General features: G+C 37.9%; 1 non-coding gene across 1 annotated transcript; it reads right to left on the reverse strand.

Annotated features, from left to right (window-relative positions):
- Window positions 1-20528: 20528 nt before the first annotated feature.
- Window positions 20529-20600, reverse strand: TRNAS-GGA (transfer RNA serine (anticodon GGA)). Its single transcript has one exon. It is a non-coding gene; the product is annotated as a tRNA-Ser (tRNA).
- Window positions 20601-27032: the final 6432 nt, after the last annotated feature.

Here is a 27032-nt window from a genome sequence, read left to right on the forward strand (position 1 = left end):
TTAATCCTCCAGAAGGCATTTATCAAACACGGGCTGTGTACAAGGTATTGTGTAAACTGTGGGTTACAGAAATGAGATCGGGGCATCCAGAAGACTGCAATAATCATAGTCCTTAGATTATTGTTAACTTTTGTCAACAGTTAGTTAGCATAAGTTTCTTTCACCCCTCCCTCCCACCCTTCCTAGCTGTGCTTCTTTCCCTAGGAAATATTAAAAAAATTGTGTCTTGGAGGTCATGAAGAGATGTGACTGCTAGTCGACCACAGAGCTGGACCTGGGCAATCTGAGTCATCTAGTTCCCTCCCCCATCTTTGGAATGTATGCTTTGCCCACTGTTCCCACATTAGGAGTTGGGTTCAGGAATGTAGCCTTGAGGGAAGGATGTGTTGCTGAGACTGTCTGGACTGAATTTGTGACTGAACCTGGAAGATAGAAGACAGAAACTTCTTTCACTTTCTTCTTGATTCGCAGGTGTATCTTATAGAGCAGTGTTGTGTAATAGTGTAGCAACTAGCTGCTTATGACTATTTGAATTTAAATTAACTAAAAATTAAAATTCAGTGCCTTGGTCACACTAGCTACATTTCAGATGCTCAATAGCCACATACTTCTCCATATAGCTACCATATGGGATCATGCAGAGACTATTTCCATTATCACAGAAAGTTGCTTAGGGTAGTGCTGTCCTAGAAATATTAGTTCCTTATTGGTTTTAGACATAGTTAATATTTTCTTCAAATCTGTCCTTTACATTTTCTATGATGAAGCGGATTAAAGAAAACTTCCTATTCTTTGACATTTCCTTTCATGGGAAGTATAATCTATGTCTCCTCCCTTTGAATCTGGGACTCTTTAGAATAGTATAGAAGTGATGCTGTACCAGCTTCTGGGTGAAAGACTTAATAAATTAGTAGGTTTGAAATCTGATTTCTCTGAAAACAACCAATGTAGGAGGCACGTAGAGGTGCTTTGTCAACAGTCCCAGCTGATCCCAGTCTATCAATTGTTTCCACTTACCCTAGACGTTTTAGTGGAGCTGTCTTGGATGAGTACTTGGCTAAAAACTACCAAATGGGGTCAATCCATGAAATGTGGAATAGGAGAATATTCCAGTTAAGCCCTTCTTGAATTCTAGGCCCAGAAAGCTATGAAATAAAATGAAATGGAATTTTAAAAAACCATTACATTTCAGGGTAATCTGTTATGTAGCAATAGGTAACCAGGTAGCCTTTTTATTAAACAAACAAAAAACTGATGTAAGCGATGCAGTTTAATATGCACACTATTGCATAACAGCTATGAATTACAGAGCCTTAGCAACAGTCAGGCTGGAGTTTATATTATGACTCTGCCCCTTGAACAGGTTGATTGTACTGATTTCATTGTCTGCACTTATAAAGGAGAGACTAGTGCATTGCAACACTAATATAGAGATGAGGAAGCAATGAAACAGCAGATGCTAAGAAAGCCCTTGTACAGTGTTTGACTCATGAAGGAGCTGCTCTAATTAAGAAATGTGTGAGAAACGCTGGACTGGAAGAAACACAAGCTGGAATCAAGATTGCTGGGAGAAATATCAATAACCTCAGATATGCAGATGACATCACCCTTATGGCAGAAAGTGAAGAGGAGCCTCTTGATGAAAGTGAAAGAGGAGAGCGAAAAAGTTGGCTTAAAGCTCAACATTCAGAAAAAGAAGATCATAGCATCCGGTCCCATCACTTCATGGGAAATAGATGGGGAAACAGTGGAAACAGTGTCAGACTTTATTTTTTGGGGCTCCAAAATCACTGCAGATGGTGACTGCAGCCGTGAAATTAAAAGACCCTTACTCCTTGGAAGAAAAGTTATGACCAACCTAGATAGTACATTCAAAAGCAGAGGCATTACTTTGCCTACTAAGGTCCGTCTAGTCAAGGCTATGGTTTTTCCTGTGGTCATGTATGGATGTGAGAGTTGGACTGTGAAGAAGGCTGAGCGCCGAAGAATTGATGCTTTTGAACTGTGGTGTTGGAGAAGACTCTTGAGGGTCCCTTGGACTGCAAGGAGATCAAACCAGTCCATTCTGAAGGAGATCAGCCCTGGGATTTCTTTGGAAGGAATGATGCTAAAGCTGAAGGTCCAGTACCTTGGCCACCTCATGCGAAGAGCTGACTCATTGGAAAAGACTCTGATGCTGGGAGGGATTGAGGGCAGGAGGAGAAGGGGACGACAGAGGATGAGATGGCTGGATGGCATCACGGACTCGATGGACGTGAGTCTGAGTGAACTCCGGGAGATGGTGATGCACAGGGAGGCCTGGCGTGCTGCGATTCATGGGGTCACAAAGAGTCGGACATGACTGAGCGACTGAACTGAACTGAACTGAAGATATAGATGTGGCACAAAGGACAAATGATTGACCTACTTGGTCAAGTGAGATGGGTGCAGTTATCAGGCAAGTATTCTCAGAATTAAAGGATTATCTGTGTATAGAGGTAATAAAAGAATTTTTCAGTTTAACTTAAAGGAGAAAAAGATATCTGAGGTAGTACAATTAGGGTGTGCTAAAGCAGGCTCAGTCATTTATATATTTGTTTAAAAATTTGTATATGCATATGTTTAAAAATTTGTATATGCATATATTTATATACTATATAGGTATATGTCTATATAGATTTAATATATCTGCATATATTCTTATATATATATAAATATATGCATATGAAATATATATAAATGTTCTCTATTATCTTTCAATGAAGACAGGCCTAACTTAATATAATCAAATTTATAATCTTTTTTTTTTTTTTAATAACTGTTTTGGGCATGTTGTTTTAACAAACACTACCCTATGTAGAAAACACAGGTACTTTCCTATAGCATCTTCTAAGATTTAGTTTTGCCACTTATATTTGTCTTGAACACATCTAGAAAAAATTTTGTTCATGATGTAAGGTAGGAATTTGATTTTATGTGAATAATCAATTATCTTAGAACAATGTATTAAACAATTCATCCTTTCCTGCTGATTTGTAATGCCCTCTGTGTCATGAATCAAATTTCCAAATAGGCATGGGTCTTTTCTTTTCAGCACTTCTGTGTATTTATCAATACATTACTATCACATGGTCTAATTACTATGTGATCACATCTTGGTATTTGATAGGGCAAGCTTTCTTTCTTTCATCCATCTCATTCCTTCTTTCCTTCCTTTCTTTCTTAATTTTTTTTAGTTAAAATTTTATTTGTCAGAACAGTTCACAGCAAAATTGAGGGATGGGAGAAGATAAACCCTGCCCCGACCCAAGCATATATGCACAGTATTCCCCAATATCAACATCTTTTACCAGAATGATATATTTACTATAATTGATGAAATTAGATATAACTACATTTTTATTTTCACATTTTGGAGATTATGTAACAATGTAGGAAAATAATCATGATATTATTAAATGAACAAAAATAAACACAAGACATTTCCAAATCTGCTAGAAATTGTAGATATTTGTATCATTAACAGAATGGAAGAAAATATCTCAAAATATTTACCATGATTGTTTCTGGGTAAAAGGCCATTTTCTCAGTTATCTCCACACTTCTTTATATCCTACAAATGTTTTATGCATACAATTGCTCTTACAATCTGAAAAGCCAGTACAGCTCAACAGAAAGAGCATTCATTTTGAAAATATTTGTGTGCAAAGAAGTCCCAAGTAAAGAAGGAGCTCTGTCTTCTTTTTTTGCTTATTCAGAAGGAAGAAATGCTTGACAGTTCTTCCTTTTCTTCTCATTCTTTCCTCTTGCATCTGTCTCTGGGGGCTGCCCTAGTGTGCACCTACACATCCATTATTTTCAATAAACTTAGCAGAAGGGTTATTGGGCTTCCTTGATAGCTCAGTTGGTAAAGAATCCGCCTGCAATCCAGGAGACCCCAGTTAGATTCCAGGGTAGGAAAATTCGCTGGAGAAGAAATACGCTAACCACTCCAGTATTCTTGGGCTTCTGTTGTGGCTCAGCTGGTGAAGAATCCTCCTGAAATGAGGGAGACCTGGGTTTGATCCCTGGGTTGGGAAGATCCTCTGGAGAAGGGAAAGGCTACCCACTCCAGTATTCTGACCTGGAGAATTCCATGGACTGTGTAGTCCATGGGGTTGCGAAGAGTCAGACACGACTGAGAGACTTTCAGTTTCACTTAGTAGAAGGGACAGGTTGTTGCAGAAAATAATGTCTTATCCAGCAAGTGGCTCTCCAGCTGTTCAAATCAGGTTTGAGTTCATACTCAGTTGGATGCAGACAGATGTTGTGGAATTCTCTGTCTTCAATCCCCTTCTGGTTTATGGAACCATCTCTGCCTAGGGGTTCACCTCTTATGCTCAGAGATCACCTTATTTTATAGTTTGATATGTTGGGACTATTAAAAAAAATGTTCCAAAATAATTCTATTTTCTTCTTTGTGTAATCTCCACTGATGTTGATTTTTTATTCCTACAGGAATTGATACTATTTTTTTTTTACAGTCTGACTTCTAAGTGAGTTTCCACTCTTTCCCCTTGTTCTGAACAGAAATGTCTGTGTTCGTGAGATCCAGAGGTCACCACATGTGTGTTGATGGCAATAGTGGTCAGCCTCTCCTTCGAATCCCAATTAGTTGGCCCTGAACCCCATTCTTGAAGAGTCGTACTGATCAAGGAATCTTTACCATCAAAACAACTCTAATCTTAGGTATTGGCTCACAGATGGAGATGACAATGCTGTGAGACAACTTTTGAAAGTCATCACTTCTTAATTAGATTTGCATTTTGTCATAAAGTTCATCCTTAATGCTGAAATTCTTTATTTTGAAAAGGTCACTGAGGATTATTGTGCTTTGGAAAATGTCTAGAGGTTTCTGTGTAATGTTCATTCTTTGGCTCTCCTTTGACCATTTGCTTGTCCATATTGCAGTTTTCACACTTGCAAACACATCTATATACTCATGGGCTATTGCAGTGTTGATATTCCTCTGTTCACTATTTTTTTTTTTTTACTTTCCATTTTAAAAATATAAGATCTTGTGAACATAGTATTGCATTCAAGAGTCTCAAAAACATGACACCATCCTTTAGTATCATTTCCCACTATACCTCAATTTCCTTAAACCTTCTGGATCAATAATTTCTCAGACTCATTACCATTTTATAACAAGATAATGTGTTTTTCAGTCTTATACCCATGTTATTCTTAGTTCAAAAAAATCTTTCACCAAAGTTCAAGATCTTAGAAGCTTTTCTATTCCTCAACTGTGTCTCGAAGACATTCTTCTCTTTCAGCAGACCCCACCTTTCCTTGTACTACTGCTCCTGCACACATTTAGGAAGTATATGGGGAAAAAAGGAGAAACTTTTAGAAAAAAAAATTATTTTAGAAGCAATCTTCTCTCTTTCGTTTTTTAAATCTTCATGTATATTGACGAGCCCATCAAGTTCTATATGGCAGGAAATGAATCAAACTACAAATATTGATCAAGAAACATGTTTGTTGCTGATCATAGATACAATTGCTTGTAAAAATGTGCATTTTGGTCAATATTTATTCCTTCCTAAAATTACACAATTATGTTTTCTTCTCTTAAACTCAATTTGTCCAGTTTTATGCAATTTCCTGTACCCATGTATAATTTATTTATATGATTAGCCTGTCCTCTGTGGAAACTTAAAATGATATAACTTCCTTTGAACAATGTATCTGGAGCAGTTATGATGTGTTATCATCAGCTAAGGGAAATCTCTTGCTCATGAGTCACAAAAACAGATGTGAGCAAATAATCGCTTATTGTAATCAATTTTCATAAGGTAGTTACAGCAAAGGCAGGGGAGGACAAATTTTATGCTAGTCCCATAACTAAATTTTCACAGTCTTAAACATAGTTAAGTCATTAAGTCTTATCTTTAGAAATAAGACAATAGTAGTTAGAAATCTTAAACTTTTGTTTATTACCTAAGACACATTAACAATCATTAACTGATTGTTACATTATGTTATCATTGTGAAATAATTTTAATTTTTCTTTTAAGTATATTAAAATTTGGTTTGTAATGACTCCTATAATATATAGCAACTTACATATGGAGTACAACACTGCTAAGTGATTTATACCTGTATTTTGTAATGTCCTATAAGCCCTACATGTTGTATAAAATTTTATAATAATAGAGTTCAGTTGCTCAGTTATGACCAGCTCTTTGAGATCCCATCAACTGCAGCATATCAGGCTTCCCTGTCCATCACCAATTCCTGGAGCTTGCTCAAGCTCATGTCCATCAAGTTGGTGATGCCATCCAACTATCTCATCCTCTCTCGTCCCCTTCTCCTCCCACCTTCAATCTTTCCCAGCATCAGGGTCTTTTCCAATGAGTCAGTTCATTGCATCAGATGGCCAAAGTATTGGAGCTTCAGCTTCAGCATCAGTAATTCCAATGAATATTCAGGACTGATTTTCTTTAGGATTGACTGGTTTGATCTCTTTGCAGTCCAAGGGACTCTCAAGAGTCTTCTCCAACAACACAGTTCAAAAGCATCATTTTGGTGCTCAGTTTTCTTTATGGTCCAACTTTCACATCCATACATGACTAATGGAAAAACATAGCCTTGACTAGATGGACCTTTGTCAGCTAAGTAATGTCTCTGCTTTTTAATATGCTGTCTAGGTTTGGCATAGCTTTTCTTCCAAGGAGCAAGCATCTTTTAATTTCATGGCTACAGTCACCATCTGCAGTGATTTTGGAGTTGAAGAAAATAAAGTCTGTCACTGTTTCCATTGTTTCCCCATCTATTTGCCATGAAGTGACAGGACTGGATGCCGTGAGCTTAGTTTTCTGAATGTTGAGTTTTAAGCCAACATTTTTGCTCTCCTCTTTCTCTTTCATCAAAAGGCTCTTTAGTTCCTCATCAGTTTCTGCCATAAGGGTGGTGTTATTTGCGTATCTGGGGTTATTGATATTTCTCCTTGCAATCTTGATTACAGCTTGTGCTTTATTATTTATAATAATCATAATCACTATTATCATTATTATTATTTTTTATACATTTGTAAGTTGAGAGGATGAATTAATTCTGTAGACAATAAAAAATAAATGAATTTGTTTATAAAAGGTAAATATCATAAGGAAAGTAACATCAAAATAATATGGACCCTAAAATTTGTTCTCTTGTCACATTGAGAAAATATTTCTAAGTAGTTAGAATAATTCTTTTGCTTGCTATATAGAAAGATACTACCTTCATCAAAAAATTTTGGTCAAAAAATATGGATGGGAAATTCACAAAGAACTTACACTTGAAAGTGACTGGTGAGCTTATGAAAACTTGTTTAACCGAATTTATGCTTAAAAGGAATTTAAATGAAAGAAAGGTAAGATTTTTCAATTATTACAAGAAACAATATTTAAAATAAGTTGTAATTTTGGTGAGGATATAGGAAAATGGTACTCATACATTGTGATGTAGGTAAAATTGATACAACTCTTATGGAACAAAAATTTGTCAATATTTGTCAACATTTAGATTTTTTTTCTTTACCCTTTGACCTCAATCTGTCATTTTAAAGAATTTGACCTAAAGAAATAATTGTATGCTCAATATGCATGTGTAAAGATTAACTTTATGGATGGTCATCTTTATATTATTATAGGAAAAAAATTGGAAACAACTTACATTTCTAATATAAGGAATAATGTGTAATAACATGGAAATATGCATACAATTTACAAAAGAAGTTTCAAATTTGACGACTATATTATCTCTATCTATAAAATATCAAGTAAAAGTGAAAGTCGCTTAGTCGCGTTCAACTCTTTGCGACCCCATGAATTATACAGTCCATGGAATTCTTCAGGCCAGAATATTGAAGTGGGTAGCCATTCCCTTCTCCAAGGGATCTTTCCAATCCAGGGATCAAACCGAGGTCTCCCATGTTATATTATGTATATATATACACACACATATATAAATATAAAAATATATAGGCATATACATACATATATATACACACAAATTACATTATTAGGGATTATTTTAAATAACAAGCTTATATTTCTATTTTCTTTACTTCTTTTACCTTATCTTTTTGAGGTTTCTTCTACTGACCCTATATTCTGTAACAATAAAAAAAGTAATAAAAAACTTTGTGGCCTGGGTAAGATCACAGGCTGAAGCTCTCTAAGGAGAGAGAACCAGATCAACATGATAAGTTTCTTCATAGTGGTCACTGATAAGTTGTATGTGAAACTCTTGTGACTTTTGACCCGTGGTAAGCTCAGTTTTGTCATCTGTTGGCCTGTATTTTATTTTCTGTCCTAATGAAGAGTTCATCTGTATTTGAACTGTCAGTCAGTTTTTTAACTATCCAACCATGTCTATTCAAAGAAAAAGTATTATCCCTGAGGATTATTTTGTGATAATTCCCTACACATTTCAAACTTCTATGATAGCATGAAAACCCCAAAGCACTAGGAGATGTTTTTCTTATCCTTTGAAAATACTGGAATAGAAATTAATGACAAAAATTATCTAGTTGGTATGTAGTTATTGTCTTGATTTGTTCATTTAAATGGCCAGCTATTACTGCTTCTTGGCCAGTTTGATCACTGTCCAAATAATTAAAATTAGCAAAGTTCCATTCTTCCAAACAACTGACCTTGTATAGCAATTGTTAAATAATTATACATAAAAACAAATGCAGTTTATAAAAGCCTTTCCTTGGTTGTGTTGTGGTCGCACGTGAGGTGTGCTAAGCCACTTGAGTCATGTCTGACTCTTTGTGACCCATGGACTGTAGCCCATCAAAGCTCCTCTGTCCATGGAATTCTTCAGGCAAGAATACTGGAGTGGGTTGCCATGCCCTTCTCCAGGGGATCATCCCAACTCAGAGATAGATCCTGGGTCTCCTGCATTGCAGGTAGATTTTTGCCATCTGAGCTATCAGGGAAGCCCTGTGTTGTGGCACACAATATAGTGATGGATTTTTAAAGTTAGCTCCCCTGATTCAGCCCCATCATTCTATAAATTTAAAAGAATCTCCTGGGAAGGTTTAATGACAGTGGTGTGGGTAAATGTTTAACAAATGGTTCCTTAGGAAGGGGGGTTTTTGTTTTGTTCATTTGTCTATTTCCATGGTGTAAATATTCTCACCATAGTAGATTTTGAGATCCCAATGTCAAGTCACTGAATGAGTTTGGGAAGAAAAGCATTATCTAAGTCAGAGTGAGCCGGCCCCACTGCATTTTGAAAGAGAACTAACTACTGCATTTGGTGTTCCATCTATGGTACAGATCATGACGGGTTCCTTATGCTTGTCTCTCTCCACTCAGTGGATTGTGAAGTCACCAAAGAGACAATTTCTTGTTCATTTTTATTTCTGCAGTGCTTCACACAGTGTTGGACACACAGAACTACTCATCAAAAACAAGCCTTTGGAGGAAATTACACCAATGTTAGAGAATATATGAGAAAGAATCTATGGATGAAGAATGTACTTTATACTTAAAATCTATTTGCATATGATATTTTAGATATAACTGCATAAGGATCCGCCTTGTTTAAAAAATTGCAGTAGGTTTCAACCTCTATTTGATGAGTTAAAACCAATGTGTTGTTATATGAGAGAATTTGTCTCAGATACAAAATGGGATAAATATAAAAACATAGTATTGATTTGCATTTCTCTGATAATGAGTGATGTTGAGCATCTTTTCATGTGTTTGTTAGCCATCCGTATGTCTTCTTTGGAGAAATGTCTATTTAGTTCTTTGGCCCATTTTTTGATTGGGTCGTTTATTTTTCTGGAATTGAGCTGCATAAGTTGCTTGTATATTTTTGAGATTAGTTGTTTGTCAGTTGCTTCATTTGCTATTATTTTCTCCCATTCAGAAGGCTGTCTTTTCACCTTGCTGATATTTTCACACCAGTCAGAATGGCTGCGATCCAAAAATCTGCAAGCAATAAATGCTGGAGAGGGTGTGGAGAAAAGGGAACCCTCCTACACTGTTGGTGGGAATGCAAACTAGTACAGCCACTATGGAGAACAGTGTGGAGATTCCTTAAAAAATTGCAAATAGAACTCCCTTATGACCCAGCAATCCCACTGCTGGGCATATACACCGAGGAAACCAGAATTGAAAGAGACACATGTACCCCAATGTTCATCGCAGCACTGATTATAATAGCCAGGACATGGAAACAACCTAGATGTCCCTCAGCAGATGAATGGATAAGAAAGCTGTGGTACATATACACAATGGAGTATTACTCAGCCGTTAAAAAGAATTCATTTGAATCAGTTCTGATGAGATGGACGAAACTGGAGCCGATTATACAGAGTGAAGTAAGCCAGAAAGAAAAACACCAATACAGTATACTAACACATATATATGGAATTTAGAAAGATGGCAATGACGACCCTGTATGCAAGACAGGAAAAAAGACGCAGCTGTCTATAACGGACTTTTGGACTCAGAGGGAGAGGGAGAGGGTGGGATGATATGGGAGAATGGCATTCTAACATGTATACTATCATGTAAGAATTGAACCGCTAGTCTATGTCTGACGCAGGATACAGCATGCTTGGGGCTGGTGCATGGGGATGACCCACAGAGATGTTATGGGGAGGGAGGTGGGAGGGGGGTTCATGTTTGGGAACACATGTAAGAATTAAAGATTTTAAAATTAAAAAATAAATAAATAAATAAATAAATAAATTAAAAAAAAAAAAAAAAACAGAAATGAAAAAAAAAAAAAAAAACATAGTATTGATAAAAGAGAAACATTTCTATAGCTAAGGCTAAATGCCTAGGGAAAAAAAGCAATTCAGTTTCCCAATATTAATTATTGGGTCATCTCCTGCTATTGGTCTGTGCATGTAAAAATCAATGCAAAGATTAGAACCTTTATAATTGACAGGAATAATTTTGAAGTATACTCATTGACATTCAAAGAGGCAGGATGCAGTGAGAAGGTTATGGAAGAACAAACTTTGGATTCATCTGAAGTTTTATAATTACTACTTTTCAAACTTCTAAAGGAAATAGGGGAAGCATATTATTTTATTCCTTATTCCTTCCAGTTTGCAAAATAAGAGAAATTTGCAACTAACACTTAATAGTATATTACATGCATAGAGCCTTTTTAAAGGCAATTAAAAAAAATGCAAAATTCCCCCATATTCACATTTTATTCTTATTTCAACTTGTTGGTAGAGGCCATGTAAGTGTTTTTGTCTAACAGATGGGAATGAGACTCTGACTCTTACTGTTACATTCTTTTTATTAAAATATATTTTTCTCCCTGATAAGTGTGTGTATATGGATTTTTGCTTGGAAAGGCATAAGTGTTAAACAAAATAATCAGAGGACCTTATAAGACTGATTTTTTTTTTTTTTTTTGGTAAAAGAGTTCTATTTCTTTTCCTTACTTGTTCCACTGTGTCCTCTCTTCTAGGTCATGATGGCTCTCAACTTGGCAGTCTAATGGGAACTTTGTAGTAAAACAGTACAGTCAACAAGAAAAGTATCCACTGGTTTAGGACTCTTGTTATCCATGTGAATCAGTTATTTCTTCAGTTAAGTGTGGTGTACTCTGAAACTTCTTTCTGTAGCTCAAGATTTTATGCTACCACATATCATAACACTCAGACAGTATCTTGCTTTTTAATTTTTTTCAAAGATAAAGTACACAAATCCCTTGACTTCATTTTCGCCCCTTTTTATCAAGCTCTAGTTTTAAACACTTCCACATCCTTATTATGCAAAGAAACTAACATGCAGCTCTCTTTCTTTATTTGTTTAACTTTGAGCACTGAATAAAATTTTTAAAAATCAGCACATTACCATTTGTTTAATCATACTTACATGCTTTTCTCCTGCACAAAATTTTGGAAGCTGTGCTGGTGTCAAATGATCAAGGGCAAGCTGGACTCCAAGAGAAATGTGAGTAGAGCCTATAAGTGTGTTTTAGTCAAGGATTACTTTACTGCAAGGAACTGAAGCCCACTAACTCTGGCTCAGGTATAAAGTAATTTTATTGAAAGGACATAGCAGGCACTATTGCAGCTGAGAAAGTTCACAAAACTAGGTCCTGCTCAGGCAACCACGAAAGGACTGGAATAGCCAAGATATGAACAGAGGCTCCTCTCTCAATCACTTGTGGAGGTATGTAGCCTCTGGCTTCCACTCATGCATGTGTGAGCCTTTTTCTTCCTTCACTCAGCTAGATTCTGCTGCTCATGTCCTGCCTGGTGTCTTTAATTTTTCCCTGTACTTGCCTTCCATTTGTCTTGCTGGCTAGTCTAACTGACAACATGACCTCCCAGTTTAAGAACTTCCAGCTGATGACTGTGTAAATTCCGATAAGATCTAGTCTCATTGCCAGCCAGGGGATGGATGCTCAACCTGGGGCTGGAGCCACAAGCTGCACTTTCCAGGCTCTGAGGGTAAAGTTAGTTCCCTAAGAAGTGGGTGTGCTAAGAGAAGCAGTAACATGGCAATTTTAACACACCAGGATTAAAGGGATTAAAGTCAGAATTGGAACCCTTTGAAACTGTAATCTTCTTAAATGTACTGGAGTGAAGGACATAAGTAGAGGAGTAGTATCAATTAAGGATAAAGATAGTTGGGGAATTCATATTATTGTATTTTACCTCTTAAATAATGAGGAAACATTGATGGATTTTGGTTTGGGAGAACTGTGTACAGGAAACATCCTGTCAGAAGCTTATGGGATAAATTATATCCTGAGATGGGTAGAGATTTGGAACCATATATGAAGAGGTCATTATTACTGTACATCAAAGATGTACATACAGTTTAGCTATTATAAAAATTGTGATTTATAGTTCCTAGTATTGTGACTTTTTATATGTTACCTTTGTGCCTTCACCTGACAGAGAATATCTCCTTTTTTACTGGACAGAAATCATGTAGTTCTGTATGTTTATAAATTGCTTGAGTCATTTGTAAGAATAGCATATATCATTTTGAATATATATATATATATATATATATATATATATATATGTATGTATAAACTGTCTCTTTCCACCAGTAGACTGCAATTTCTTGAGGGTATTGTGTTTCTACCATCTTATGTCTTTCCCATCCTTACCTTTTGTACAGTGCCTGACACACATCAGGCTTTCAATAAGTGGCTATTTTATTTTCTGTTCAGGGAATACTTTGTTTTCATTTAGAAAATGATTTTCAAACTGAAAAAAATGAAGATCATATTGCAAGAAAAAGAGGAAATTAGACAAGAAGATAGCAAAAGTTCTTATTCTGAAAGAACTTACAAGCATGATCACAGAACCTTCCACGGTGGACATTGTGGGGTGACTATGGGAAATGTGAGAGGTGGTAAAGAATAGCAGCGGGTGAGATTGTCCTGAGGTTCAGGATGAGGAAGATATGTGTATTTGGAATTGTAGACGTCCAGCTTAGTTCAGCAATGAGCTATCATATGGAAGTAAGATAGGACTTAACTTTATGTGGCTCCAGATGACAAAACTAGCGAGTAGGGGGAGGTTGATTCAATATTAAGTAAGGAAGAACTTTCAAGAGTTGGAGTTACTTCAAATGGGATTGGCCTTCAAAATAACTTTTATTAACAGAAAATGTTCAAACAGGGACTAATTATTTGAGAGACAACATGGAGATACTTTTACTAGACAGAAGGTTGTATTAAACTTTAAGGAACTTTTCAAATCTAACATTTTATGAGGTTGATTACTGAGTTTTATTGAAGCCTTATGTACCTTTAAAATGCAATTCACAAGCATGGTGATGTCTATATTCCTTTGGGGAAATTAACTAATCAGGTTGGAATAATTACTTCTTTGATGCATTTATATGATTTTTTTTCTCACAAAAATCAAGAAAAGAAATTAGAAATAACATTTTAAATCTTCTTTTACCTAGAGGTAAAAATATTTCAGTGGAGGAAAATCTGACAGGCTTGTTAAGAGTAAGGAAGGATCCGAAGATTAGCAAGTATGAATTATGCGTCTAGATCAGAAGGATCAGTTCAATAGGCAAGCTTTAAAAAGGTCCATTGGTCCAATCCCCAAGAGACAAGTTATAAAATGACTGATGCCAATCAAATCTCAAGTTGAAGGTTCTGTGTATGTGAGTGTGGGTGAGTGTGCCTGTGTATTTCAACAGTTGAAATGTCAAATCAAAACCAATGTCAGTCATCATGGTGTCAGTGTGGTGGAGATAGATTTGGCATGAAGCTGGAGATTTGGGGAAACTGAAAGACATTTTTAACTGTTGAGAATTCATGTTAGAGTATTGGCAAGCAACAGAAGATTTAAGGCATAGTACATAATTTTAGGCATGTTTATAACTAGAAAAATTTCTGTATTAATGGAAAGAATAGCTGTTTATCATAATATAAAACACTTTCCCACAGACGAACTCTAAGGGTGACTTCTCATTTCTAATTCATTTAACCCCAGCATTATCTTATCCTTTTATTTTCTCACCCACAATTCTTTACTATTGACTGCAGTCAGCCTTTTCTTCTCCAAGTTCCCCAAACTGATGGTTCTCATGTTCTTATATATGATTTCTTTCATTCTCATGTGTTATAACGCCTTTCTAGTTATTCATTAAAAGTTAGAATTTTAAAAAACCTTAAAACATAACATGTAATTTTAAAATCACAGCATAAAATGAGTATCACAGTATATCATTCATTCTGACCTATCTAGCCTTGTTCCATATTCTCCCCAGAGCTGTTCCCAATTATTCTTGTCCATAGCTCTGTCTGCTCACTGGGCTGCTATTGAAGGAAAATGCATCATCTTTAAGAGGAATGAAAAGCAGCATAACAATTTTTCTTCAGCATTTATACTGTGACATCAATGAAAACAACTCATGACTTTTGAGTCTAGCACATTTCTTGTGATTCTTCTAAATTTTTTCTATCATAATACTTTCATTAAAACACCACATTAAATTTGAGCTCAATCAGAATAACCTATTTTATGGTTAACAACAAGATTATTGAACTTAAAATATGTGAAACAAAGATGAAAAGCGTCCACTCTGAGTCTTCACTGTACTGACTAGGTGTTGCCTATTTCATTGGGGCTTGAGTTTCTCAAGGCAGGAGATGTGCCTAAGGAGACTTATTTGGCTCTTTTGGAATGGTATCTTCCATAGTGCTTGGCATATAAAACATAGTCATTAATTCATACATTTTAGAAATATTATTGTGTCTTAACTATGGTGAAAGCATCTTTTCTAGTTTTTGAACAACAGAGGCCCAAAATAGGAAAACTTGATTTCTGTTCTCTAAAGCAGGTGATATAGTAGCGTAGTGATTCAAACATGATCTGAATTCAAATACTAAAGTAATTCTACCTCTTAGAAAAGTATGACCTGGAGAAATCTGCTTGAGTCTGTTTTTGTTTGTTTTAATCAGAAGAAAGAAATCACTGATGAGAAGACCTGGAAGATTCATTGAATTACTACAAAATACTTTGATCACTGGGCTTCCCAGGTGTCACTAGTGGTAAAGAACCCACCTGCCAATACAGGAGACATAAGAGATAGAGACATGGGTTCCATCCCTGAATCAGGAAGATCCCCTGGAGGAGGGCATGGCAACCCACTCCAGTATTCTTGCCTGGAGAATCCCGTGGACAGAGGAGTCTGGCGGGCTACAGTACATCAGGCTGCAAAGAGTTGGACGCAGCTCTAGCGACTGAGCATGCACACGTGCACTTTGACCACTGTCTGTCATGTGAAATATTTTTAATGATCTTGAGCTTTATATTTCAGCTGAAGGATGGGAAATTTAAAAATAACAGCATAACACCATGAAAGCGTGGCAAGGGTTAGAAGAATGAAACTCTGAAGTATTATGGAAAAACTTGCAGGAGTACCTGACCTAGTCTAAAGGGCAAGGGAAGTGTCTAGGGGAAGTTAAGTTTGCTCTGAGAGCTGCTTTATTAACACTGGCTGAACGAATGCCAAGAGCAACTTTTCATTCCTTGTGGAACTATTACTGAGTCTCTGAGTTTTTCAGCTTTTTTTTTTTTTCCCCCTTTTTCTCTCTAACTCCTCTTCTGCTAGCAGCAGGGGTGGCCATTTTGGCCTTTTGTACCCTTCAGAGGTTTCTGCTTAGCAGATTATATACACAGTCTTCTGCACATGTGTATTGCATAGCTCTTGCATGCTTTTTCTTGGTTGATTTTAATTAATAGAGTGGTTATAACAAGATGGGGGAGGTACTACATTACATTTTATGTGTGATGAGGGAAGGGCTGGGAACCAGGCAGGGGTAGAATAAATATCCCAGATCAGACCAAGACTGAAGCAAAATTATAAAATAGGTGACTTTACCTTTAGTTCTCACTTATTAATTTTCTCTTACCAGCACATCTATGTAACCAAAGGCCCACTGTCGTCATTTCTCCAGGGTCTCTTCTGTTACTGAGAATAGCAAACTAATGGATGAAAGTATGATTTTTATAGAGTGAATACAATTTATTATTTATATAAATTTTAAGCATGAAAGAGGTTACTATTAATTATTTCAGGACAATAGGCATAATCCAAGACTGGCTTGGATAAATGAGGATGTATGGACTTTTTAAATATTAAAGACTTAATATAATAGCCTTTTGGAGATACTTCAATGTGCACCTAATAAATGCTACCTTTTGCTTTGAATACTTTTTCTTTTAAATTAAAATGACCAAGTGAGAAGACAATAATTAACCCAAATTAATTCATCTCCAATGATAGAATTCTCTTTGCTTTATTCTCTTTATCCCATGATGAGAAAGATATTTATTGGTGGATCATATCCCAGTACCTGTTGAATTATACACTTCATAAGTGAATCTAAACTTGGCCTTTGTATAACCTTTAAAGAACATCAGTGTATATGTGTGTCCAGGGGAATACACAGTCAGAAGAGTTGGCAACTCTTTTTTATTTCAGCTCATGCACACCAAGACAACTCACAATTAGGACTCGGATCAAAACTAAACTATATCCAGTGGTAAATAATTCATAACGCACTTCTTTGTCTCATCTCCCTTGCTTAACCCAAACCGAGACCCATTTTGTGTTCCATTCCTCCTTTTCCCAATTTCTGTCTTTCTGACGATGTCTGCTGTTTCAAAACACCTCATTATCTCCACTCTCCCACTGAGCCTGCAGTGTGATGGCATTTGCCTTGCCTGAGGAAGGAAGAGACAGTTTTCCTCTCCCAACAGCCCTGCACATTGAGATCTGACCAGAGCATCCTCAAGCTGATTCCAAATGCATCCCCTGGAAAGGGGAGAGCAGACTTGCTTATCCCATTGTCATCAAGTGGGAGGATGTTCTGCCAGGTCTCCAGACAGATGTCATAGTCAAAGAGAAAAGCTCTATAATGCTTAGAAAACAAAGCTATTTCAGGTTGTTTGGCTGCAAGCTGATAAACAAAGCCTGGGGTAAGAAATGCAAAATACACACACATACACACATAGACATAAAGATAAAGACCCACGCACGGGCCTCTGGTCAGTTGAAGACAGAACTGACATATTTAGCAGTCAAGCAGCATTGCTTCTTTCTGACCTGTTGGCTACATATTCAGTTGATAGCTTCCTGCTACCTATCACAAACAATAAAAATCTTTTAAGAAGACAGTCCAAATTGCTCTAATACTTTCTTTAAAGAGAACAAAAATGCAGAAAGTTAGCCTGTAGGGACTTCATTTTTCATAGATATGCAATTTATGGTGTTTAAATATAAGCTTTTGATTTTAGGTTGAAACGATCTTGTCAAAAAGGTACATGAAAGACATTTACTCTGGGCTCTTTTCTATTAATACTTAGGGTGATAGCTGATCCTTCTCGTCTTTTATCCCTAAAACACTTGACTGGCACCTGACTTCCCTACTTTACTTTAGTAGCTGATTCAGAGAAGGCAGCTTCTGATTTTCTGTTTTTCCTTTATCTTTTCTCTTTCTTTCTTTCTTCTTCTTTTTTTTTTTTTTTGGTCACGAAGAGATTTAGGGTCAGGTTTAGGGAGAGGTGGATTTCTCTGGTGGCTCCATTGGTAAAGAATCCACCTCCAGTGCGGGAGACTCTGGTTCCATTCCTGGGAAGGGAAGATCCCCTGGAGAAGATAGGCTACCCACTCCACTGTTCCTGGGCCTCCCTTGTGGCTCAGTTGGTAAAGAACCTGCCTGCAATGCACGAGACTTGAGTTCGATCCTTGGGTTGGGAAGATCCCCTGGATAGTCCAAGGAGTCACAAAGCGTCAAATACCACTGAGCGACTTTCAGTTTCACTCTTCACTTTAGGGTGAGGTGCCTTTCCAGGTAGCTCAGCAGTAAAGAATCCACCTGCAATGCAGGAGCTGCAGGAGACTCGGATTTGATCCTTGGTTTGGGAAGAAACCCTGGTGGAGAATATGGCAACTCAGTATTCTTGTCTGGAGAATCCCATGGATAGAGAGGAGCCTGGTGGGTTACAGTCCATAGGGTCACAAAGAGTCAGCCACAACTGAAGCACCTTAGCACACAAAAAACTCCAAGAATCAAGATAGTCATACTTTTGTGCAATATTTTGAAAAGTCAAAATCAATGCAAAAATCAGTGATGAACAAAATATCAACATTGTAATATAAGGCAGGAACAGTATTACAGATATTTTCTTTTACCTCAGGCTCCACTATGGCTCTGTATGGCATTGAGTGGAATATAATGACAATAAGCTGGAGAATGAAGTGTTTTTCTGAAGCAAATGGACATCTATTTTTCCATCTCTTCTAGGAACATGTTGGAAGGGCATCAGTGTTCAGAGTCAATGGAATCATGAATTCATTGAGCAAGAATTCTCCTCAGCCTGTAGCTATCATAATTACATAAGACAGACCAGAAGGCACAGTGCTCAAAACAAAGTCTAAAGAGAAAGATGGGGCAAAGGCAAAACAATTAGACAAGGATCATACATCTGAGTAGGTCTGCTCAGTAGAAAGTGGGAAAAGAAGGGAGGGACAGGGAGTTGAAGTAGGGAAGGTATTAGGCTATTGTGGAAGGTTTCATGGTCAGGCACACAAGGGGACCAGAGTGTGTGCACAGTATTCTTGGCAATGTTTCTATAGATTTCCTGGGGAGGTTGCTGGCATAGGAATGAAACTGCAGAAGACCTTGGACAGATTACTTAGCCTTTTTGTGATTCAGTATTTTTATCTGAAACATATAATTCATAGTGTCTGCTAAAGTGATTCATGTGTTAAATGGTTATTGTTTTTGACTTCACACTTTCTACGGAGACACTGGAAGTGATTCACAGCTAAGGTCTGTGAGTCTCATTCCTAGATGATCTCCCTTATATTATCATTTTTTTTTGTGTGTGTGGTGAAATGTAGAACTTTACTATTTTAACCATTTTAAGATATACAGTCCTGTGGCATTAAATACATTCACAATGCTGTGCAACAATCATGTGCATGCTAAGTTGCTTCAGTTGCATCAACTCCATGGACTGTAGCCCACCAGGCTTCTCTGTCCATGGTTTCTCCAGGCAAGAATACTGCAGTGGGTTTCCGTGCCTCCTCTGGGGATTTTCCTAACCCAGAGATCTAACCCATGTCTCTTATATCTCCTGCATTTGTAGGCAGGTTCTTTACCACTAGCACCACCAGGGAAGCCCAGTCACTACCATACATTCCCAGAAATTTTTCATCTTTCCTAGTGGAAACTCTGTATTCATTAAACACAAACTCCCCCTTTCCCCTCTCTCTAACTTCTGGCAACCACCATTTTACTCTCTGTTTCTATGAACTTGATTAGTCTAGGTACCTCAAAAAAGTGGAATCATGTAGCATTTGTTCTTTTGTGTCTGGCTTCTTTCACCGAGCATAATTTCTTCAGATTCATTCATGTTATAGCAATTGCCAGTTTTCCTTCCTTTTTAAGATTGAATAGCATTCCATGGTATGGATACATCACAATTTGTTTGTTTATTCATCTACTGATGGATGCTAAGGTTGCTTCCACTTTTTGGCCATTGTGAATAGCACTGTAATGAACTTGAGTGTACAAATGTCTCTGATTTCGATTCTTTTGGGTATATACCTGGAAGTGGGATTGCTGAATCATTTGATGATTTTTTGCTTAATTTTTGTGAGGAATTGCCAAGCTATTTTCTTTCCACAGAGGCTGTTGCTTACCTTTTCGCCAACAGTGCACAAGAGTTCCAATTCCTTTATATCCTCAACCACACATTATTTTCTACTTTTGCTTGTTTCATAATAAAAGAGATCCTATTGGGTGTGAAGTGGTATTTCATTGTGATTTTGATTTGCATTTCTCTAATAATTCATTATATTGAGCATTTTATCATGTACTTGTTGATTGTATATTTTTGAAAAAGTGAAAGTAAATTCGCCCAGTCATGTCCGACTCTTTGGGACCTCATGGACTGTAGCCTACCAGACTCTTCCCTCCATGGGATTCTCCAGGCAAGAGTACTGAAGGGGGTTGCTATTTTCCTTCTTCAGGGAATCTTCCCCACCCAGGGATTGAACCCGGGTCTCCCGCATTCCAGGCAGATGCTTTAACCTCTAAGCCACCAGGGAAGCTCATATTTTTGAGAAAATGTCTCTTTAAATCCTTTGCCCATCTTCAAACTGAGTTATTTCCTTTTGTTGTTGTTAAATTGTAGAAGGTCTTTATGTATTCTGGACTTTTGTTGTTCAGTTGCTCAGTCATGTCTGACTCTTTGCAACCCCATGGACTGCAACACGTCAGGATTTCCTGTCCTTCACCATCTCCCAGAGTTTGCTCAAACTCATGTCCATTGAATCTCTAATGCCATCCAACCACGCCATTCTCTGTCACCCCCTTCTTCTCCTGCCCTCAGTCTTTCCTAGCATCAGGATCTTTTCCAATTAGTTGACTCTTCACATCAGGTGACTGAAATATTGGAGCTTCAGCTTCAGCATCAGTCCTTCCAATGAATATTCAGGGTTGATTTCCTTTAGGAATGATTTTTTATTTCCTTGCTGTGTTGTTTCAAGTTATCCAGATGTGTCAAGAATTCTGAACACACTTAAATGCCAAGTATCTGAAAGAAATAGATGCAGATCACAGACTTGGGTAAAAAAAAAAATGTGACTGTCCCCCACCCAGACTGCCAGGTCAGGACCTTCCCTTCTCTTTGGTCACCTGTCCACCTCAGCTCCTGGGCATTTATGCTGACTTTGCCTAGACTGGTCCTTCATCTGCTGCATTTTACTTGGGTTTGGCTTCCTTGATTTTTTTTTTTCTCGGATCAAAACTATACCTTTCCTTTGTTCTGGGTAACAAAAGCTACTCTGAAAATTTATTCTGAACCAAAGCATTTAAGGGATAATACTTTATAGATTATTATACCCATAGAAATTGTCTGTCTTTGATCAGGGTCATTTAAGTTCTTGTCCAACAGCAGTTAATTTTATGATGCAAGTGTTAACACTTATGACATGTGAGCTTGTGGGAAGATATCTCAGAGGGTGAGTGATATTCTGGGCTTCTTTTCTCCTTACTAGGAAATACGTTTTTCTAGCAAGCTAAAGCAATCAGTCGGTCAAGGATCCAACTAATCTGACTTTGTTTTCTTTTCTGGGGGCAAAATTGGGGAGAGCTTGGAAAATAGGGGTTGGGATTGCTCTGGATGTTTGAACTGATTCCCTCTTGCTAGTTACGAAATCACTCTGGCATAGCTGTTTGCCATGGTATTTTTCACACTTTATCTACCATCCCATGTCTCTGTTGCCTGAGAACTGTATTTATATTTACACTGTGAAGCGTGAATATGCTGCTGTTCTTTGGGGAAAGGGATTCATCAAATAATCCTTTTGCTTGAGTATTATGAAGTGGACCATGGAACTTCCTCTGCTTGTTTTTGCTTGGAGCCCTTGGGACATGTGAGGTGGCCTTGTCCAGTTCAGTGGGTTTCAGCAGGGTAAGCCACATTTGAAGAAACATAAATTCAGTTGAAAGAGAAGGTAACATGGCATAGCTGAATAATGGGCTTTAATAGGCAAACCAAATAGTTAAATGCAAGATGCTTGCTGCATGCTAAAACTTAAGGAATGCATATTCAATGCACTGCATTATTAAATACAACATTGAGCATATGGGTACCCACAATTAATGTATATAAATAGCTGATAAAATTGCTCAGTATTAGAAAGCTAGCGGCAAAAATGACCTCATATGTCAAGCAGACAAGTAGGCAGCTACCATTTTCTTTGTACACCTTACAGATGATAAATTAGTTTTATGGTCTGCATGGGGCCCTTATCACACTACAGCACCAAGTGCATGATAAAGAAAAAAAATGCCTTGGCTCAAAAATCGAACTGGAATTTGGAGTCCCAGCAGAGCTCATTTTTTAAATGTAAAGAATTTTAGCCCGCTTCCTTTGGGGAAGATTTATTGTGGCCAAGAGAAATGTAGATCTTGGTTATGTGTTTTGATTAAAACTTGATTTTTGTTTTTATTGATACTAGGTAGAATGTGAATCCATCATAACAGTCTGCCTATTGATAGAGAGCAGTTTGGTCCAATGGGCACAGGACAAGAAAAAGAAGGGTGAGTTCTGACTTTTATTTCCAGCTCTAGTAATAATAGCCAAAGTTGACCTTGGATAAAACTTTGTAACTCTTTACTAGTTCTGCCTACCTTGCTCAATGCTCCCCACCCACTAATACTTGTGAATAAATACTCTGTTTAATTCTATGTTCATAAGATACAGGAGTGCAGTTCAGTTCAGTTCATTCGCTCAGTTGTGTCCAACTCTTTGCGACCCCATGAATCGCAGCACACCAGGCCTCCCTGTCCATCACCAACTCCCGGAGATCACTCAGACTCACATCCATCGAGTCAGTGATGCCATCCAGCCATCTCACCTTCTGTCATCATCTTCTCCTCCTGGCCCCAATCCCTCCCAGCATCAGAGTCTTTTCCAATGAGCCAATTCTTCGCATGAGGTGGCCAAAGTACTGGAGTTTCAGCTTTAGCATCATTCCTTCCAAAGAAATTCCAGGGGTGAGCTCCTTCAGAAAGGACTGGTTGGATCTCCTTGTAGTCCAAGGGACTCTCAAGAGTCTTCTTCAACACCACAGTTCAAAAGCATCAATTCTCCGGCACTCAGCTTTCTTCACAGTCCAACTCTCACATCCATACATGACCACTGGAAGAACCATAGCCTTGACCAGACGGACCTTTGTTGGCAAAGTAACATCTCTGCTTTTCAATATGCTATCTAGGTTGGTCATAACTTTCTTCCAAGGAGTAAGCATTTTTTAATTTCATGGCTGCAGTCACCATCTGCAGTGATTTTGGAGCCCCCCAAAATAAAGTCTGACATTGTTTCCACTATTTCCCCATATATTTAAAATTAAAGAAAGTGGGACTAATTTGTCCTAGAGTTATATAGTAAAACACTGCCTAAATAAATAGTACTGTTGTGCAATATGTGTGTGTCAGGGTTTTGGGGAGGGAAGCCATTGATGTCTATTTAAAAACCTTGAATAGATAAAAAACAGTCCAGAAAAATACCAAGCTCTCTCTCAGGGTTTGTGTGTGGTTTTTCAGTCTTTTTAAAGCATAAAAATCTCATATGTTCCTTTTATACAATTTGAAATTCAAAATAAATTCAATATTCGACTGAAATCAATCTGTTAGGGTCAGTGGCCTGCTTTGCTCTCAAGTAGCATGAGACTCAGTCCTCTCCCAAACTCTGCTCTCCTCACATCACTGCTTTGTCAGCCAAGGGTCTCCTTAGCATTATTTTCATATCAAACTCATCGTGATCTGTTGTTTCATAGCAGGCAAGAGACACCGTGTACCTGTGATAGGATGCATTCCTGTGCCTCTGGGATGTGCCTGGGATTTCATAGGCAATTAAATTCCTTGTTTTAGGATGAGCATTATTTAGAAAGCTGGAGTGAGAAAAGGGCAGCTGAAGTTATAAAGAGGGGTATCTTGAAGAGTGAGCAAGTCTTTACCTTTTTCCTCCTGTCTTTGTCGACTCTTTTGCTTCACCTGCTTCACCTTCCTGTTTCCCTTCCAATCTCCTGAAGTATGGTCCTATCTTTTACAACTATTTTGGAAAACTCACTTGATTCTTGCAATTAATTAGGGACAGTGTTGTTTTTGTTTCCCACATGGTAGCCAGAAATGATGTGTTTGGACCATATTGAGGAAGTGTTTGGACCATATTGAGGAAGTAGGCTATTCCTCATGGTGAGTCGCTGTGCTCTGAGAGGGGCTAAGGGCGAGCCAGAGGCAAAGCCTCTGGGTCCTCTTCTGCTAAGGTGGTGTCTCGATGGTCTCAACAATGCTCCAGTGTAAATATATGTATTTTCTCACCGTTGTTGTTGTTACTGTTGCTGTTGTGTCTGGTCCCTTTTTAGAGTTATGGGACTGACACGTAGGAACTCTTATTCTCTCTCCAAACTTGAGCAAAGTAAAAAAGTTCTTCTTGGTCTTCATCACTGCAGGGATTTCACATATGTCCCTGATATTTCATTCATCCTTGCATGCATGTGTACTGTACATAGTTATTGAACAATCATTGTACCGAGACCCAGTGACACAAAACCCTAATTGAACCTGACCTTCTCCTCCTCAAGCCCGATTTCAACCTCTTTATCAGCATCACTATTTCCCCACGCTTCCCTGTAATGAATCCACTTGCAATGAAGCAGACCTGGGTTTTATCCCTGGGTCAGCAAGATCCCTGGAGAAGGAAATGGCTACTCACTCCAGTATTCTTGCCTGGAAAATACCATGGACAGAGGAGTCTAGTGGGCTACAGTCCATGGGGTTGCAGAGTCAGATATAACTGAGCGACTGACACTTAGGCTGTCATCCTTCCTTCCAAGGATCCTCTAGTAAATGACATGTCTCCTACCTTTGCATGTGTTACATACCTTTCACCAGAGTCTCCCTACATGAAGTTTGTCTTGGCCCAAACTGTCCTTGTCCCCATTTCCTCCCAACTTACTCTAATCATTTTTTAGGTGTCTTACTAAGGAATACTTTCACCAGGAGGGCTTTCCTAGAACTCACACCAGACTGAATGCTTCTCTATTATAATTAATTCTTGATAAACTTCATGATACAACTGTTCAGTTGCATTTCATCCCCGTTGCATGGTATGATTCTTTAAAGCAGAGACCATCCTTACCATTATATCCCCAGAGTCTACATAGAACATGGCACACAGACGACACCTAATGAATAAATGCAACCACAATGGTCTTTGTCTCATAAGCTGCAGAAGGGTGTGAAGCTGGGATTTTGACCTCCTGGAGGGTCACGTTTACCTCCTCCTGGCTTTTGTAACTTAAGAGTGCCTAGATGTGTTGTTGACACACTCAGAGAACTAAGGATCATGGGGAGGATTTTAATTTATAAAATATTTATTTAAGCTGCAGTTATGTGTAGGTCTCTGCTTGGAACTGATCCCAATGTATATTAATGCTATATTGTAATTAAATGCCAATATCATTTTGCTATGTAAATAATGTTCAGCACAGGTTTATTAAGTGATCCATACTATTAAGTCACTGGAAATTATGAGGAAGAAAAGGCTATCTGACCACTCTTTGCTTCAACTGTTAGATCTGGGAAACACTCCCTGACACTGCATAGGAGCTCTTGTCTGCATTGTTTACATGACGCTCATGTAAGCTCCACATGGCATTTGTCATTCTCCTGGGCTGGCAATAAACCTATCATCACTTAGAGGAAACTAATCTGGGTAGGTAATGACAGGAATGAATAAAGTCATTTTGTAGATGTGCAACTGTGGTCATTAAAAATAAAGCAGACCCTTCTCAGGGGGCTGCTAACCTTGCCAGGTAGTTGACATTGTTTAGATCAGAGGACACTCAGCCTGTGTGTGAACAGAGAAGAAAAACAGCAGGATTTCCAAACAAATGCTTGCTCTCTCTCCCTAAGTTTTACTTGAGTTTATCAGCAGTGGAGCTGATCTGGAATGAAATGAAATGGTGGCCCCAAGTGGGATCCAGCCTCCCAGTTATTAGCCACACAGTGGGAGACAGTTGACAGACATATGCACCAAGATCGCTTGATAAAATTTCTGCTCTTTATCTCAGCTTATCTCATAGCATTGTCCTCTCGCATCCTAGCAAATTCTTGGGCCCTAGAGAAATGAAAGGACAGAATGCTTCGTCCTTGTTTGTCAGTAAAGTCGTTCCAGAAAGTGCCACTGACAAGAGGGTTAGGGATTGGTTTCTTTGCACAGAGATTCTAAATGAGCACATAGACACATATGCAAAAAGTAGGATTTATGCCTCTGAATATGGCTTGTGAGGAGAGAGTAAACCTCCTGAATTTAGCAATCAAATTTGTTAAGGCTTCTCTAAAGCCTAAACTTCCAATTAACAAGCAAATCATCATCAGACAGCCAGTGAATGGCGAATTCATTCCATTCAACATCTTTTCAAAAGTGGATTTTGTGCACTTATCTCCATGAAAACCCAGCAGGAAGATTTTCCCTGGGAGTGCTCCTACATCTGCCTGTTTTTAATGACGGTAATGGCAAGCAATATTCTACAATTACTTTGGCGATCTCATTTCAAGCATGCAAATCATATTATTGAAGAGCCCAGCAAAAGCCATTTGTTCCTTGGAACCATGAGATAAGTTCTGTGGGGTAAGTGAATGCAGCTTGGAGAAGGCCAGCCCTCCTGTCTCATAACCTCTACTGCATGGTGGTAGAATTTGCTCACCGTAATATAGACATCAAAGAAGAAATGAAACAAAATCATTCCCAAAATGAAGAAGTTTTTTTTTATTCCATTCATGAAAGATACATTTTGTAACTCATTTATTTAATTAAAAATAACATAATTTAAAGAAAAAATTTAAAAAAGGATAAAAGCACATGTTGTTGCTAAAGTTCATGGAGTCAAAGCCAAGAGTGCTAGGGAGGGAGAGCTCCTTTACCTCCCACAAAGTTCCTGATGCCTTTTTCATTTCTTCTACCTTCT

The sequence above is a fragment of the Budorcas taxicolor genome, chromosome 22, assembly GCF_023091745.1.
Source record: "Budorcas taxicolor isolate Tak-1 chromosome 22, Takin1.1, whole genome shotgun sequence".
NCBI lineage: Eukaryota > Metazoa > Chordata > Mammalia > Artiodactyla > Bovidae > Budorcas > Budorcas taxicolor.